We start from the raw sequence: 17,366 nt of genomic DNA, 5'->3' as shown, positions 1-17,366 counted from the left end.
TAAAATACATAATAGGTGCAGATTGGTGCCGAAAATCTGCAATATCAAAAACTCACCAAATACTCATCGTGGGAATGTAGCCTTAGTGGGACAAACATGTATCTGTGGCACCCCAGGGTCCTGGTCGTCACTGTAGCATTGCTTTCCTCACGGGGAGAGTGATGTTACGCTTGAAGGCATGGGATAACTGTAACCAGGTACCACAAACATGCAACACATTCACACTCCAGAACACCAGGGGGAGCTTTTGATCCTATTTACTAGGTGACTCCCCATATATAAGGTGGTTTGGGAGGGAAAGTCAGTGAGTTTTCAGGGAGCTCCAGTCATTTCTTGCCAGGAGACAGACTGGATCAGTCTGAGGCAGAAGAGGGTTTACTGTTATGACCTGGTGGTTAGGAGCACCCGGCACGACCTGATGGTTAAACTTACACAGGACAAGCTCTGGGATGTGGGAGCTCTGCTGACCACAAGCCCTAATCCTATCACAACAACTAAAAATAGCCGTGGAGTGTTCCTGACTCTCCCTAGACGCCTCTTCACAGTCCTAAGAGCTCGCTAGCCCTAGAGATAGAAAATAAAGCCTACCTTGCCTCAGAGAAATTCCCCAAAGGAAAAGGCAGCTCCCCACATATATTGACTGTGAGTAAAGATGAAAGTCACAAACACAGAAATGAAACAGGATTCAGCAAAGGGAGACCAGACTTACTAAACAGACAGAGGATAGGAAAGGTATCTTTGCGGTCAGCACAAAAAACTACAAAAGACCACGCAGAGTGTGCAAAAAGACCTCCGCACCGACTCACGGTGCGGAGGTGCCACTCTGCATCCCAGAGCTTCCAGCTAGCAAGACAAGATCATGATAACCAGCTGGACAAGGAAACAATGAACAAATAATAACTATCAGGAACTTAGCTTCTGCTGGAGAAGACAGGTCACCAGAAAGATCCAAGAGCGAACTGAACAATGCAGGAACATTGACAGCTGGCATGGAGTAACGATCTGAGTGGAGTTAAATAGAGCAGCCAACCAAAGGATAAACCATGTCACCTGTGTAAGGAACCTCAGAAGCAGCAGCTTCACTCACAGCCACCAGAGGGAGCCCATGGACAGAACCCACCGAAGTACCATTCACGACCACAGGAGGGAGTTCGACAACAGAATTCACAACAGTACCCCCCCCTTGAGGAGGGGTTACCGAACCCTCACCAGAGCCTCCAGGCCAATCAGGATGAGCCAAATGAAAGGCACGAACTAGATCGGCAGCATGAACATCAGAGGCAAAAACCCAGGAATTATCTTCCTGACCATAACCCTTTCACTTGACCAGGTACTGGAGTTTCCGTCTCGAAACACGAGAATCCAAAATCTTCTCCACCACATACTCCAACTCCCCCTCGACCAACACCGGGGCAGGAGGATCAACGGAGGCAACCAAAGGCGCCACGTATCTCCGCAACAACGACCTATGGAACACATTATGGATGGCAAAAGAAGCTGGAAGGTCCAAACGAAATGACACAGGATTAAGAACTTCAGAAATCTTATATGGCCCAATGAAACAAGGTTTAAACTTAGGAGAGGAAACCTTCATAGGAACATGACGAGATGACAACCAAACCAAATCCCCAACACAAAGTCGGGAACCAACACAGCGCCGGCGGTTAGCGAAACCTTGAGCCTTCTCCTGGGACAATGTCAAATTGTCCACCACATGAGTCCAAATCTGCTGCAACCTGTGCACCACCGTATCTACACCAGGACAGTCCGAAGGCTCAACCTGCCCTGAAGAGAAACGAGGATGGAAACCAGAATTACAGAAAAAAGGAGAAACTAAAGTAGCCGAGCTGGCCCGATTATTAAGGGCGAACTCAGCCAAACGCAAGAAGGACACCCAATCATCCTGATCAGCAGAAACAAAGCATCTCAGATATGTTTCCAAAGTCTGATTAGTTCGTTCGGTTTGGCCATTAGTCTGAGGATGGAAAGCCGAAGAAAAAGACAAATCAATGCCCATCTTAGCACAAAAGGACCGCCAAAACCTCGAAACAAACTGGGAACCTCTGTCCGAGACGATATTCTCTGGAATGCCATGCAAACGAACCACATGCTGGAAAAACAATGGCACCAAATCAGAGGAGGAAGGCAATTTAGACATGGGTACCAAATGGACCATCTTAGAGAAGCGATCACAAACCACCCAAATGACCGACATCCTTTGAGAAACAGGGAGATCAGAAATAAAATCCATGGAAATATGCGTCCAGGGCCTCTTCGGGACCGGCAAGGGCAAAACCAACCCACTGACACGAGAACAGCAGGGCTTAGCCCGAGCACAAGTCCCACAGGACTGCACAAAAGAACGCACATCCCGTGACAAAGAAGGCCACCAAAAGGATCTAGCCACCAAATCTCTGGTACCAAAGATTCCAGGATGACCAGCCAACACCGAACCATGAACCTCAGAGATAACTCTACTAGTCCATCTATCAGGGACAAACAGTTTCTCCGTAGGACAACGATCAGGTCTATCAGCCTGAAACTTCTGCAGCACGCGCCGCAAATCAGGGGAGATGGCAGTCAAAATTACCCCCTCTTTAAGAATACCCGCCGGCTCCGGAGAGTCAGGCACAAAACTCCTTGACAGGGCATCAGCCTTCACATTCTTAGATCCCGGAAGGTATGAAACCACAAAATCAAAACGGGAGAAAAAGAGCGACCATCGAGCCTGTCTAGGATTCAACTGTTTGGCAGACTCGAGATAAGTCAAATTCTTGTGATCTGTCAAGACCACCACGCGATGTTTAGCTCCTTCAAGCCAATGTCGCCACTCCTCGAATGCCCACTTCATGGCAAACAACTCTCGATTGCCAATATCATAATTGCGCTCAGCAGGCGAGAATTTTCTAGAAAAGAAGGCACATGGTTTCATCACCGAGCCATCAGAACTTCTTTGCGACAAAACAGCCCCTGCTCCAATCTCAGAAGCATCAACCTCGACCTGAAACGGGAGCGAAACATCTGGTTGGCACAACACAGGTGCAGAAGAAAAACGACGCTTCAACTCCTGAAAAGCCTCTACAGCCGCAGAGGACCAATTGACCACATCAGCACCTTTCTTGGTCAAATCAGTCAACGGTTTAGCAATACTAGAAAAATTAGCGATGAAGCGACGGTAAAAATTAGCAAAGCCCAGGAACTTCTGCAGGCTCTTCACAGATGTCGGCTGAGTCCAATCATAAGTGGCCTGCACTTTAAAAGGGTCCATCTCGATAGTAGAAGGGGAAAAAATGAAACCCAAAAATGAAACCTTCTGAACTCCAAAGAGACACTTTGACCCCTTCACAAACAAGGAATTCGCACGAAGGACCTGGAACACCATTCTGACCTGCTTCACATGAGACTCGCAATCATCCGAAAAGACCAAAATGTCATCCAAATATACAATCATGAATCTATCCAGGTACTCTCGGAAGATGTCATGCATAAAGGACTGAAACACAGATGGAGCATTAGAAAGCCCAAATGGCATAACCAGGTACTCAAAATGGCCCTCGGGCGTATTAAATGCTGTTTTCCATTCATCGCCCTGTTTAATTCGCACAAGATTATACGCCCCTCGAAGATCTATCTTGGTGAACCAACTAGCCCCCTTAATCCGAGCAAACAAATCAGACAACAGCGGCAAAGGATACTGAAATTTGACTGTGATCTTATTAAGAAGGCGGTAATCAATACAAGGTCTCAAAGAGCCATCCTTCTTGGCCACAAAAAAGAACCCTGCTCCCAATGGTGACGACGACGGGCGAATATGACCCTTCTCCAAGGATTCCTTTATATAACTCCGCATAGCGGCGTGCTCTGGCACAGATAAATTAAACAGACGGCCCTTAGGAAACTTACTACCAGGAATCAATTAATAGCACAATCGCAATCCCTATGAGGAGGTAGGGCACCGGACTTGGGCTCTTCAAATACATCCCGGTAATCTGATAAAAACTCAGGGACTTCAGAAGGAGTGGAAGGCGAAATTGACAACAATGGAACATCACCATGTACCCCCTGACAACCCCAGCCGGACACAGACATAGATTTCCAATCCAACAATGGATTATGGACCTGTAGCCATGGCAACCCCAAAACGACCACATCATGCAGATTATGCAACACCAAAAAGCCAATATCCTCCTGATGTGCAGGAGCCATGCACATGGTCACTTGAGTCCAGTACTGAGGCTTATTCTTGGCCAAAGGCGTAGCATCAATTCCTCTCAATGGAATAGGATACTGCAAGGGCTCCAAGAAAGAACCACAGCGCCTGGCAAACTCCAAGTCCATCAAATTCAGGGCAGCGCCTGAATCCACAAATGCCATAACAGAATAGGACGACAGAGAGCAAATCAGAGTAACGGACAAAAGAAATTTAGACTGTACCGTACCAATCGTGGCAGACCTAGCGAACCGCTTAGTGCGCTTAGGACAATCGGAGATAGCATGAGTGGATTCACCACAGTAAAAACACAGCCCATTCCGACGTCTGTGTTCTTGCCGTTCAGCTCTGGTCAAAGTCCTATCACACTGCATAGGCTCAGGCCTATGATCAGAGAATACCGCCAGATGGTGCACAGCTTTGCGCTCACGCAAGTGCCGATCGATCTGAATGGCCAAGGACATAGACTCATTCAGACCAGCAGGCGTGGGAAATCCCACCATGACATCCTTAAGGGCTTCAGAAAGACCCTTTCTGAAAATTGCCGCCAGGGCACACTCATTCCACTGAGTAAGCACAGACCACTTTCTAAACTTCTGACAGTACACCTCCGCTTCATCCTGACCCTGACACAAAGCCAGCAAGATTTTCTCTGCCTGATCCACTGAATTTGGTTCATCATAAAGCAATCCAAGTGCCAGAAAAAACGCATCAACATCACGCAATGCAGGATCTCCTGGCGCAAGGGCAATGCAGGATCTCCTGGCGCAAGGGAAAATGCCCAGTCTTGAGGGTCAGCACGCAACAAAGAAATAATGATTTTTACTTGTTGAACGGGGTCACCAGAGGAGCGGGGTTTCAAAGCTAGAAACAGTTTACAATTATTTTTGAAATTCAGAAATTTTGATCTATCCCCAGAAAATAAATCAGGAATAGGAATTCTAGGCTCTAACATAGGATTCTGAACCACAAAATCTTGAATGTTTTGTACCCTTGCAGTGAGATGATCCAAACAAGAGGACAGACCTTGAATGTCCATATCTACACCTGTGTCCTGAACCACCCAAAGGTTTAGGGGAAAAGAAAGACAAAACACAGTGCAAAGAAAAAAAAATGGTCTCAGAACTTCTCTTATCCCTCTATTGAGATGCATTAATACTTCGGGCCAGCTGTACTGTTATGACCTGGTGGTTAGGAGCACCCGGCATGACCTGATGGTTAAACTTACACAGGACAAGCTCTGGGATGTGGGAGCTCTGCTGACCGCAAGCCCTAATCCTATCACAACACCTAAAAATAGCCGTGGAGCGTTCCTGACTCTCCCTAGACGCCTCTTCACAGCACTAAGAGCTAGCTAGCCCTAGAGATAGAAAATAAAGCCTACCTTGCCTCAGAGAAATTCCCCAAAGGAAAAGGCAGCCCCCCACATATATTGACTGTGAGTAAAGATGAAAGTCACAAACACAGAAATGAAACAGGATTCAGCAAAGGGAGGCCAGACTTACTAAACAGACAGAGGATAGGAAAGGTATCTTTGCGGTCAGCACAAAAAACTACAAAAGACCACGCAGAGTGTGCAAAAAGACCTCCGCACCGACTCACGGTGCGGAGGTGCCACTCTGCATCCCAGAGCTTCCAGCTAGCAAGACAAGATCATGATAACCAGCTGGACATGGAAACAATGAACAAATAATAACTATCAGGAACTTAGCTTCTGCTGGAGAAGACAGGTCACCAGAAAGATCCAAGAGCGAACTGAACCAATGCAGGAACATTGACAGCTGGCATGGAGTAACGATCTGAGTGGAGTTAAATAGAGCAGCCAACCAAAGGATAAACCACGTCACCTGTGTAAGGAACCTCAGAAGCAGCAGCTTCACTCACAGCCACCAGAGGGAGCCCATGGACAGAACCCGCCGAAGTACCATTCACGACCACAGGAGGGAGTTCGACAACAGAATTCACAACAGTTTACGGTGCTGTGTAGCCGCAGTGCAGCAGTTCCCGGAAAGAGACATTCAGAAAGCTGAATCGAATGCAGTGAACGTGCAGGAGAGCAAAGCACAGGAGAGGATATCAGGGGGAGACCAGCCCTGAGCAGGCTGCCTCCTTCTGAGGCGCAGAGACCGGTAGCCGGACCACCGAGGTTGTAAGTACCTCTATGACTTACATCAGAGACCGGCAGGACAGTTGAACTCCAAGTTACCTGTCCGACCTAATACCCAGGAGGCACAGTGACACCCTTTGGCTGCCCTCACACTAGCGGTATTTGGTCAGTATTTTACATCAGTATTTGTAAGCCAAAACCAGGAGTGAGTGATAAATGCAGAAGTGGTGCATATGTTTCTATTATACTTTTCCTCTATTTGTTCCACTCCTGGTTTTGGCTTACAAATACTGATGTAAATTGCTAACCAAATACTGCTAGTGTGACGGCAGCCTTAGAGGCTGGGGCGTGCTAGAGTCTCTAGCTTAACTAATAACGTCTACAAATGGGAGGATCCCTTTCCCCGACGACCAAGACCAAGAAATCGTCGTGCACCAGGAAGGAACTACCCCTCACGGGGCTCCTCACCTGCCAGGGGCTCCTCTGCAGGATCCGGCAGCAAGACAGGTGGGGCCCCAACATCAGAACCTTGTTTTTTAGGACAAAACGTACGCCAACCAGGAGGTCAAGGAAGAAAGGACGGGGATCGTCACATGGCTCTCAGATCACAGGTCCAAACTCGGTAGTTAATATCTCAGATTACACCCTTTCTCCCTTAGAACTGAAAGTTCTAAACATGGGTCTATCCTTTTGCCCTACTCCCAGATGGGACCCTTTTCAATTTGAAAAGGATCTCCAGCGGTTTTACAAAAACATTAGACTCAAGGTACATTTTGAGGAAACCACCAATCCTATCGGCAACAGACATTACCGGTCTATACTGAAGGACCAAAAATCACAATTGAAAAACTGGGCTTGAGGAACCTGAGCACTTTTATCCAACCTAAGTCTAACCATGCAGTTGAGACTTTTATCAACCTACTTGAAAGAGACATCAAAAAGACCATACATGACCAACGCTTAGGCTTCCTTCCTGTCCGCCACAATCTTAACCCCTCTGAAAAACAGGCCCTTGACTCACTTAGTGAGAACAAGAACATCATTATTAAACCAGCGGAAAAAGGGGGAGCCATCGTTGTCATGAACAGAAGCTACTATGTGACTGAGGTCAGAAGACAACTCTCTGACACAAATACCTACAAAAAAACTACAGATGGACCCCACACATTACATACGACAAAAAATCAATACCGTGGTCAATAAACATTTACATCTCAAGACCATTGACATCAAGACTAAAACATATCTTACCAATCACCATCCAGTAACCCCTGTACTATGCATTCTTCCCAAAATCCACAAAAATCTCCCAAATCCCCCTGGCCGCCCCATAGTGGCATCAACCGATTCTATACTTAATCCCTATCCATACTTCTGGAAAAACTGCTTACACCTTATACTCGGTTAACAAAATAATTTATACTGGATACTGGGGATTTCTTGGAGAAAATCCACAACATTAACAACATCCCATTTAACAGTCTTTTGTACACATTAGATGTAAATAGTTTATATACATCTATCACCCATGACAAAGGCATTAGAGCTGTATTCCTCACTGTACATGAAGCCAACATCGATAGGGGTTCCCAGGAACTCTGCATAGATTTACTTAATCTAGTACTCAGGGAGAATTTTTTTTCTATTTGAAGATGATTTTTTCATGCAGACGTGCGGGACTGCGATGGGGTCCAACGTAGCCCCGGCATACGCTAATCTCTACATGAACTGATTTGAACAGGAATATGTATATCCCAATCCCATCTTTCAGCAACACGCACTCACGTGGTACAGGTATATAAACGATATTTGCATATGGCGGGGAGACCAAACTAGTCTTCTGGAGTTTTATGATACCATCAACACTGTCAGACCTGAGCTGTCAATTACACTGCTACACCACATGAACGAGGTCACGTTCTTAGACACAAAAGTGCTCAAGGATGCCCATGGCAATCTCAGCACAGATATCTATACGAAACCGACAGATTGCAATAGCCTCTTACTGTATAACAGTTGTCATCCAAAATCTACTAAAGATAGCCTCCTCAGACCACAATTCAACAGAGTGACCAGAATTGTTTCCAACCCTTCAACCAGGGAAATTAGGATACAGGAAATGTCCAACAAATTCAAGGCCCGTAACTATCCGACTAACCTCCTCTGTACAGAGTCCACTAAAACCCTTAATGATTCTGATAATATGGCTATCATTCCACAAAAAAACCTGAGACTCCCATTTGTACACAATCAGCACCCAACAATGCGTAAGGTACATAATCTCATTCGGGGACACTGGCCCCTTTTAAGCAAGGCTTACCTGACTATCCCTATTTTTAAAGATCCACCATTGATGTGTACAAGACGACCCAAAAACATACGGGACAAAGTTGTAAGAGCTGATTTAGGATTGCAGAAAACATTGCTTACTAGGACATTAACTGGACTAAAAAGAACGGGCACCTTTCCCTGCTTGAACTGCATGAGTTGCTCAAATATAATCAAAGGTAATGAGGCAGTACATCCCCGTACTGGTAAGTCATACCCGATCAGAGACTACTACACCTGTGAAACCAATTTTGTGGTTTACATTAATCAAATGCCCGTGTGGGCTATTATACGTGGGTGAAACCATCCAGGCGATAAGGGACCGAATATCCAGCCGCAAATCCACCATTAGGTGTGAAAAACTGTGGTTACCCCTACCCCTACGGTTTAAAGAGACGAAGCACAATGTAGCCCAACTCAGATTTCAGGTTATAGAAAAGGTCCCTCGCCCCAGAAGGGGAGGTAACCATATCCAACTACTAAAACAACGGGAAACATTTTGGATATACACTCTGGATACTCTTCATCCGAGAGGATTGAACCGTGAGATTGATTGGCTAACCTGATTAAACTCTATTTTTCCTAGATAAACTGACCCACTGCACATATAGCCTCGACTATTTGCACACTCGAGATGGTAAGACCCAGACCCTCTAGATCCTCTATAAGTTTCATTTTTTTAGCTTTTTATTTTTCCATTTTTTCACCAATTTTAATTTTTTTATTTTTTATCTTTCATTTTATCTATTTTCATTAGTTCAATCCTCATTTCAAATTTATTTTTCCATTTTTTCTATTTTGCTATGTTTATACATTACATTTTTTTATTTTTACATTTATTTTCTACTAGATGGTAGCCCGATTCTAACGCATCGGGTATTCTAGAATATATATGTAGTTTATTTATGAATATTTTAGAATAATACACTGAATACACAGGATTTGGCCGGCCGCGACCAATTAGCGAAGCGTGGTTCAACTCCCGCGCCAATTCGTGTCCGGACTGCGCCTGTATATAACAGCCCACACACGCAGTATATAACACAGGCCACGTAGTGTATAACACAGGCCACGTAGTGTATAGCACAGCCCACGTAGTTTATTGCACAACCCAAGTAGTACATTGCACAGCCCACGTAGTACATTGCACAGCCCACGTAGTACATTGCACAGCCCATGCAGTATATAGCACAGCCCACGCAGTATATTGCACAGCCCACGCAGTATATTCCACAGCCCACATAGTATATTGCACAGCCCACGCAGTATATTGCACAGCCCTTGCAGTATATTGCACCGCCCATGCAGTATATTGCACAGCCCGTGCAGTATATTGCACAGCCCGCACAGTATATTGCACAGCCCGCGTAGTATATTGCACAGCCCGCGTAGTATATTGCACAGCCCGCGTAGTATATTGCCCAGCCCACGTAGTTTATTGCACAGCCCGCATAGTATATTGCACAGCCCACGTAGTATATTGCACAGCCCGCGTAGTACATTGCACAGCCCGTGTAGTATATTGCACAGCCCGTGCAGTATATTGCACAGCCCGCACAGTATATTGCACAGCCCGTGAAGTATATTGCACAGCCCGCACAGTATATTGCACAGCCCGTGCAGTATATTGCACAGCCCGCGTAGTATATTGCCCAGCCCGCGTAGTTTATTGCACAGCCCGCGTAGTATATTGCACAGCCCGCGTAGTATATTGCCCAGCCCGCGTAGTATATTGCCCAGCCCGCGTAGTTTATTGCACAGCCCGCATAGTATATTGCACAGCCCGCGTAGTATATTGCACAGCCCGCGTAGTACATTGCACAGCCCCCGTAGTATATTGCACAGCCCACGTCAGTATATTGCACAGCCCACATATTATATAGCAATGTGGGCATCATATCCCTGTTAAAAAAAGAATTAAAATAAAAAATAGTTATATAATCACCTTCCGTTGGCCACCGGATCCAGGAAGCGTTTACCGACGCTCCTCGCGCACTCCGATCTCAAGAGTGCATTGCGGTCTCGCGAGATGATGACGTAGCGGTCTCGCTAGACGAATACATCATCTCGCGAGATCGCAATGCATGAGCGGTCACCGGAGCGTCGCGAGGAGCGGGAAAGGCCTGTTGTGGATCCAAGGGGCCGACGGACGGTGAGTATATAACGATTTTTAATTTTTTTTATTATTTTTAACATTAGATCTTTTTACTATTGATGCTGCAGAGTGCGTTACACCGCGGCCCGTTAGCGCTGCCATTAACCCTGTGTGAGGGCTGACTGGAGGGGAGTATGGAGCGGGCACTGACTGCGGGGAGGAAGGAGCGGCCATGTTGCCACCGGACTGTGCCCGTCGCTGATTGGTCGTGGCAATGGTCGTGGGCGTTTTGCCACGACCAATCAGCGAATTGGATTTCCATGACAGACAGAGGCCGCGACCAATGAATATCCGTGACAGACAGAAAGACAGACAGACAGAAAGACAGACAGACAGACGGAAGTGACCCTTAGACAATTATATAGTAGATAACCTCCTTTTCACTATACACAAACCCACCCAGGTGATTGGTGCCCACTTTATAGTGCTCGGATCTCCTATATAATACATAATGGTAGCCCATCTTTGATATTAGCCCCTCTAACACAGGAGTACAAGTCCTTGTGGCTATAGTACCCTCTATGTACACCTCCCCATGGACTAGTCCATATATTTGTTCAGCCAGGTTGTCTTTTCATAAATTTTTATATTCCATCTGTATATGTCTTCCATGGTTGTCATTGCTTACTACTCCTTATCACCCCTTACAGGATTACATATCTCTAACCCTAGCCGATATCCTCAGCAACACCGTATACTCATTCTAGAAAGAACTTTCAATAAGGGTATGTCTATCTGTTCTACCGTCTCCAGTTTTCATATGCTTTGCCTATGTAACCCAGGTTCTCAATATTTTGTCCTTGCATTATGTATACAATGCCTGCATATACCTGTACCTTTATATATAATTTTATGTTGGCAATTATCCTGACATGCTTTCGAAATTGTATATATGCTTCGGCAACTGTATATATGTATACTTGATTTTGTATATGTTCATTCTTTGTTTTTTGTTTTGTCTGTTTCAGCGATATTGTGATCAAGGCCACGGGTTGGCCGAAATGTTTTTGCCTATTGCTCCACTACAATACTGTTTAAATAAACTTTTCACTTAAAATAAGCATTCTCCATAGTACGAGTGCAGTGATTATATAGTTCTAGAGTCCCTATAAACCGCCTCAAGTCACCAGTCATACGAGTTATGTCCTATCCGGGGGACAGAGAGAGAGATATAACATCTGTGAGGACCTTATGTGAAGCCCTAGGCAGTAAGGGACTACACCACCACGGCGCTAGAGGACGGATTTGATTTCCACCTGGGTAAGGGGGACTCCTAACTTGCCTCCAAGTCGGCCGGACCCTGCCTGCCCTGTGATCTGGTGCCCTGGACTGTGGCTGCTTGAAGCCTTCAGTAAACCAGGTAAAGAGACTGCAAACCTGTGTCCTCATTCTTTATCGCACCTCTCACCATCTTCCATCTACACACCGGGAGCCCTGGGGACATACTTCACCTGTGGGAAGTTATACCATCTAGCTGCCATAACATCACCCCAGAGGACCCCTCTAGCAGCGTCGGTCCTCACTGACCGAATACCACAGGTGGCATCACGAACTTTATTCAATTTCCCTTTTACATGGACGCCCAGGGCCACGGACCGGGTCGCCACCGTGACATCCCCTGTGAATGCAGGACCCGGTACCGAGTACTCCATGGCCCTGGCGAGTGCATGAGTGCAGGCTAGATGAATCATGTGTTTTGTTCCTTTTTTTTATGCTTTTTTTTCCTCTTACCAATCTTTTACATTTTTATATTTACCTTTCTGAGTCGCTGCACATGATTGAATTACCTTCACAATACAGTATTGCCAGTAATAACATTTACACTCTAAGGATCATTGGGAGTTTGCAGTGGGAAGCCTCCTCTGTAGTGGTCTAGCGCCCTCTGCTGGTAGATTGTCTGCATTGCATTTATCAGATGCAGACTTCTTTTTGTCAGACTGAAGAAAATTAAAAAAAAAAAAAAAACAGATCTGAAGAGCAACTATATAATACTGATAACTGTATGAGTGGTGGACTGTGCTGCTGTGTTCCTACCCTTGAAGACACCAATCATATCAATATTGTGTAATGTGAATAGTGTCATGTGTTTCCATGCATCTAATGTGTAATGTGATATGGTATATTATAAGTACTGTTAAGATCGTAATGTGAAATATAATATGCATAGTGAGTGGTAATGTTTTAGGACATGTTGGTAACGTATAAAGTTTATAGTGTACAATATACGGATAGGGCATAAGATAAGGGCAATAGGCTTGGTGCATGCTGTTGTGAGATAGTAACTGTAGTTAGCTGAAGGTATATGAAAAGATTTAGATAACATTTGGGATGAACCTGGAGTGCCCACCAGGGCAGCAGGGTACTCAGCACCGGGTCCGGTCGCTCCTAAAGGGGGATGTCACAGTGGCTGTGACCCAGTCCGTGGCCCTGGGCATCCAATTAAAGGGGAAAGGTCTTTAAGGAATTGTGGTAAGGGTACCGTCACACAGTGCAATTTTCATCGCTACAACGGTACGATCCGTGACGCTCCAGCATCGTAACAATATCGCTCCAGCGTCGTAGACTGCTGTCACACTTTGCAATCTACGACGCTGGAGCGATAATTTCATGACGTATGTGCGATGTAGAAGCCGTTGGTTACTATGCGCACATCGTATACAATATCGTGCACACCTTTGTTACACCATGCGATCATGCCGCCACAGCGGGACACTAGACGACGAAAGAAAGTTTCAAACGATCTGCTACGACGTACGATTCTCAGCGGGGTCCCTGATCGCAGGAGCATGTCAGACACTGCGATATCGTAACTATATCGCTCGAACGTCACGAATCGTGCCGTCGTAGCGATCAAAATTGCACTGTGTGACGGTACCCTAAAGTCTGTCTTGACACCACCTGTGGTGTTCGGTCAACAGAGGGACCGACGCTGCTTTAAAGGGGTCCTCTGGGGGATGTTGTCACAGCAATGATCGTAACCCTTCCCACAGGTGAAGCAGGGTCCCCAGGGGTCCTAAAGTGCTTGGCGATGATGGTGTATGCCAACGAATAAGTGGGGGACACAAGTTGTAAATTCTTTACCTGGTTTACTGTAGATATACCAGACCTCAGTCAAAGGGTACCAGGTACAGGAGCAGTTAGGGTCCGGCCGGCTTGGAGGCAATGGCGGAATCCCTCTCCCAGGTGAGGTTCGTAAGCCTTTCAACCTAGCTCTGTCCTATGAGGTCCCTGCTGCTTGAAGCTGTTTAGCAAAGTCCTCTTTTCCCCCTGTCCCAAGACAGGTACCTGCACGATGGGCAGCTTGAGCCATTTTACAGGGACTCTATCATGCCCCGGGCTCTTCAGGTGCTGCTGCGTCTCAGGTGTGGTGTGGGCCAATCACAAAAAGGTCTTAATCCTCTGGTTCTGCCAAGTGTCCTACAGTTCCACTAAGGCCTCGGGCTCCCGGTACCCGGCTGCTATGCTCTGGCTCTGAGGGTGTCCTGCCGCTGTTCCCCTGCTGAGTGCTTTTCCATTCCCGTGCTCCTTTCCTCAATGCTGCACTGCATGCAACAACCCTTCAGGTTCTCCTCTTCCCAGAGGCTGCAGCTCCCACATGGCTGCTGGCCTCCCTGTCTGTTCCAGACATCCCTCCTTTTTCTCTCACTCCTGGAGACAAACTGTCTCTGTCCACTGTCTCTCTCAGACTGTCTAACTCCTCCTCCAGACCAGGACATATGTCCATATTTGAGGGAAGCTCCCTGAATCCGGGTCCTGAGCTCCCCCTCCTGGCCTGGATTCAGAATGTGTTGCATGTGTGTGCTTACATGGTAAGGAGAATCCCCTTTTCCTCCACGCATGATATCGCCCTCCCCGAAAGAAAGGCAACATCACTGTAACAACTGTTTACCTGGGGTGTTACAAACCCACAGTGGAAGGAGGTGGGTAAGGTTAGAAAAGGCACTTCCTGATAGTGATCAGATAAGGAAGTACAGTAACAAGGTCAAGTTAAAGTGCAGTGGGCTGCTAGGGCCAGCATGTACCCATTGTTCAAGGCAGTGGCACTAGAATCCCATGTGTACATTCCAGCAATGCCAGGAGCTCAAGGTCTGACATAAGGGTTAACAGGCACCTTGTATTCACAGGCTCCCAGGGAAAGAAGTATGTGGAACCTTGTGAATGGAAGGTGACGAATCTCTGGTGCACTGCGGAACCGAGCAGGAAATCCCTGGGACTGACGGAGTCAGCGGGAGTAGGAATAGTCCAGGAGAAATGTATGGTAGGGCTGAAGATGTGCTGTGGAAGTAAGGAAGTAAAGAACAAGAAATGTTGTGCCTTATCCCACGTTACAATCTGAAGAACTTGAACAGTCCAGTAAATGTTTGCTTGTTAAAATGAACTTGGTGTCCCCTGAGTTCTGTGTGGTGGCTCCTAAAGATGGAGGTCTGGAGACAGTGGAGGTCTGTGACCTACAAGTGAGTGTGATGCACCTCACATATGACAGCACTCTGGGACTGGGACATGGTTTTCCTGTAAAGTGCCAGGATGATGAGGAGCAGCAGCCCCGTTATGGCTATTGTCCGCGGTCACTTTACACTCTCCCTAGGTGTGTTATGTTATGTGTGTTTGCTGCTTTTATACATAAACAGTAAACTATATGTCCCAAGAAATTTGGCGATGAACATAATTATGGGTGTAGCTATGGTGCTCAAGCCATAGTAGCTGCCATTTAGGCATAGAAAGTGACATATGCTTAACATGATGGTCAGCAGCACTCAGGGGACCCCACTGATGCTATATCAGGTTTCTGTCACAGTGTCCATAATTTTACGGGACAAAATAATGCTGCATGAGACGATGCAGCATTGAAAACTGATGTAGGTTAAGCATTAACTGTCAGTAGGTAGAGCAGGAGCAGACATACAGTACCATTGATGCCACCTGTGCAGCCACACATAGGCCCAAGAGGTAATGAGGCCACATCCACCTGCAGAGAAGCAAACAGCTTTTGTAAGAGACACACACAGAGCATTATGATGAACGACAGTGGGCTCATACACTGCTCTTGTACAGGGGTCCTCTTCTGCCTGTGTCTACCAGTGAAGTAGACATGATTGAATGGACTAAATTAATTTCAATTTTTTAGGAATTAACAGAAACCGGCAAATTAAAACTTTTTGGAATTTGCTTTGTGCAAATTGCTTAATATTATTGACACCACTTTACACATTACAGAAAATTATACAAAAATAGAAGAAAGCAACAGCACTCACCAAATCTGCAGTTTCAAGTGTCCTTTATTGAAACACCATGCGATACATCTTCACGGCACGGGGGAGTGAGAAAAGGGGGGGTGGGAGTGCGGCAGACGATGGCCGTTTCGTGCTATGAACAAGCGCTTCTACAGGTCCATGTCCAAAAGGAAATGACGTCAGGATAAGTAGGTGAATTACCACGAACTCCACCTGCGTCATTATCCAATTGGACAAAAGAAAAAGTGCAAGGTGTATTAAAAACAATTAAAAACAGATGCAGAAGCACATTACTGGCATAAGCAAAATACAAATACAATCCTGCAATCAAATTGTTATATGAAAGCAAAAACGCTACAATAGAGGTTTTACATACAGCTGATAATCAATCGTGCCTATCATAAGGGAGAGAGTGTTGCGTCGCCAAACACCTACAGATGCAATATCAAAAAAATGAATGAATGGATGCGGCAATATGAGAACACAAAGGGAGCCAAAACATGAAACTGAGAGACCTCCCCAAACAGATGTATTACAGAAACACGGACATATCGATTCTGTCGTTCAGGCCAGCGGGACCAGTGGCTCTTGTCCGCATGATCCACTTCGCCTCTTGTCTCAAAAGAATTTTATGGAGATCGCCGACCTGTATCGGCATTGTTACTCTTTCGATACCCGCAAAAGTTAAAACCTTGGGGTTACCACCGTGGCTCTCTCTTACATGGTCAATCTCGGGACACCTTTCCCAGAGGTGACCGATTTAAAATGTTCTCTAAACCGCACATACAACCTGCGGATAGTCTTCCCAATATAAAACCTCCTGCAAGGGCAGAACACTGCATAAACTACGAACTCTCTTACACGAAATAAATTGACGAACATGATGTGTCACAGGGCCAATACACAATATCTGGCCCAACAAATGAAACTGGCAATACTGGCAATGACCACACCGGTGATTGCCCATCAGAACGGCCCGCTCTAACCATGTAGATCTATCTTCGGTAACCCAATTACGTACCAGTGTGTCTCTGATGCATGTTCCCCGCCTGTTAGACACCAGGGGCCCTCCTTTAGTCCTCCCGACCAGCTCCCTGTCCCTCTCTAATATATGCCAATGCCTGCGGAAGGTAGATCTTATCTCTCTGTCTAAGGGGCTATACTGGAAACAAAAGGTAAACCGCTGCGCAGATGTATCCAGCGACCCCTCTCTCGAACCGTGCGGTAGAGCCTCGACACGTTGATAACAAGCGAGTCCCGAGAGGTTTACGGGTATGGAAAGATATTTCTTATCACAGTAGTGATGTGTCTTTTAAAAGTGAATGGGAGAGTCTC

The sequence above is a fragment of the Ranitomeya imitator genome, chromosome 3 (assembly GCF_032444005.1).
Source record: "Ranitomeya imitator isolate aRanImi1 chromosome 3, aRanImi1.pri, whole genome shotgun sequence".
Classification (NCBI taxonomy): domain Eukaryota; kingdom Metazoa; phylum Chordata; class Amphibia; order Anura; family Dendrobatidae; genus Ranitomeya; species Ranitomeya imitator.
This window is presented reverse-complemented; position numbering follows the sequence as displayed.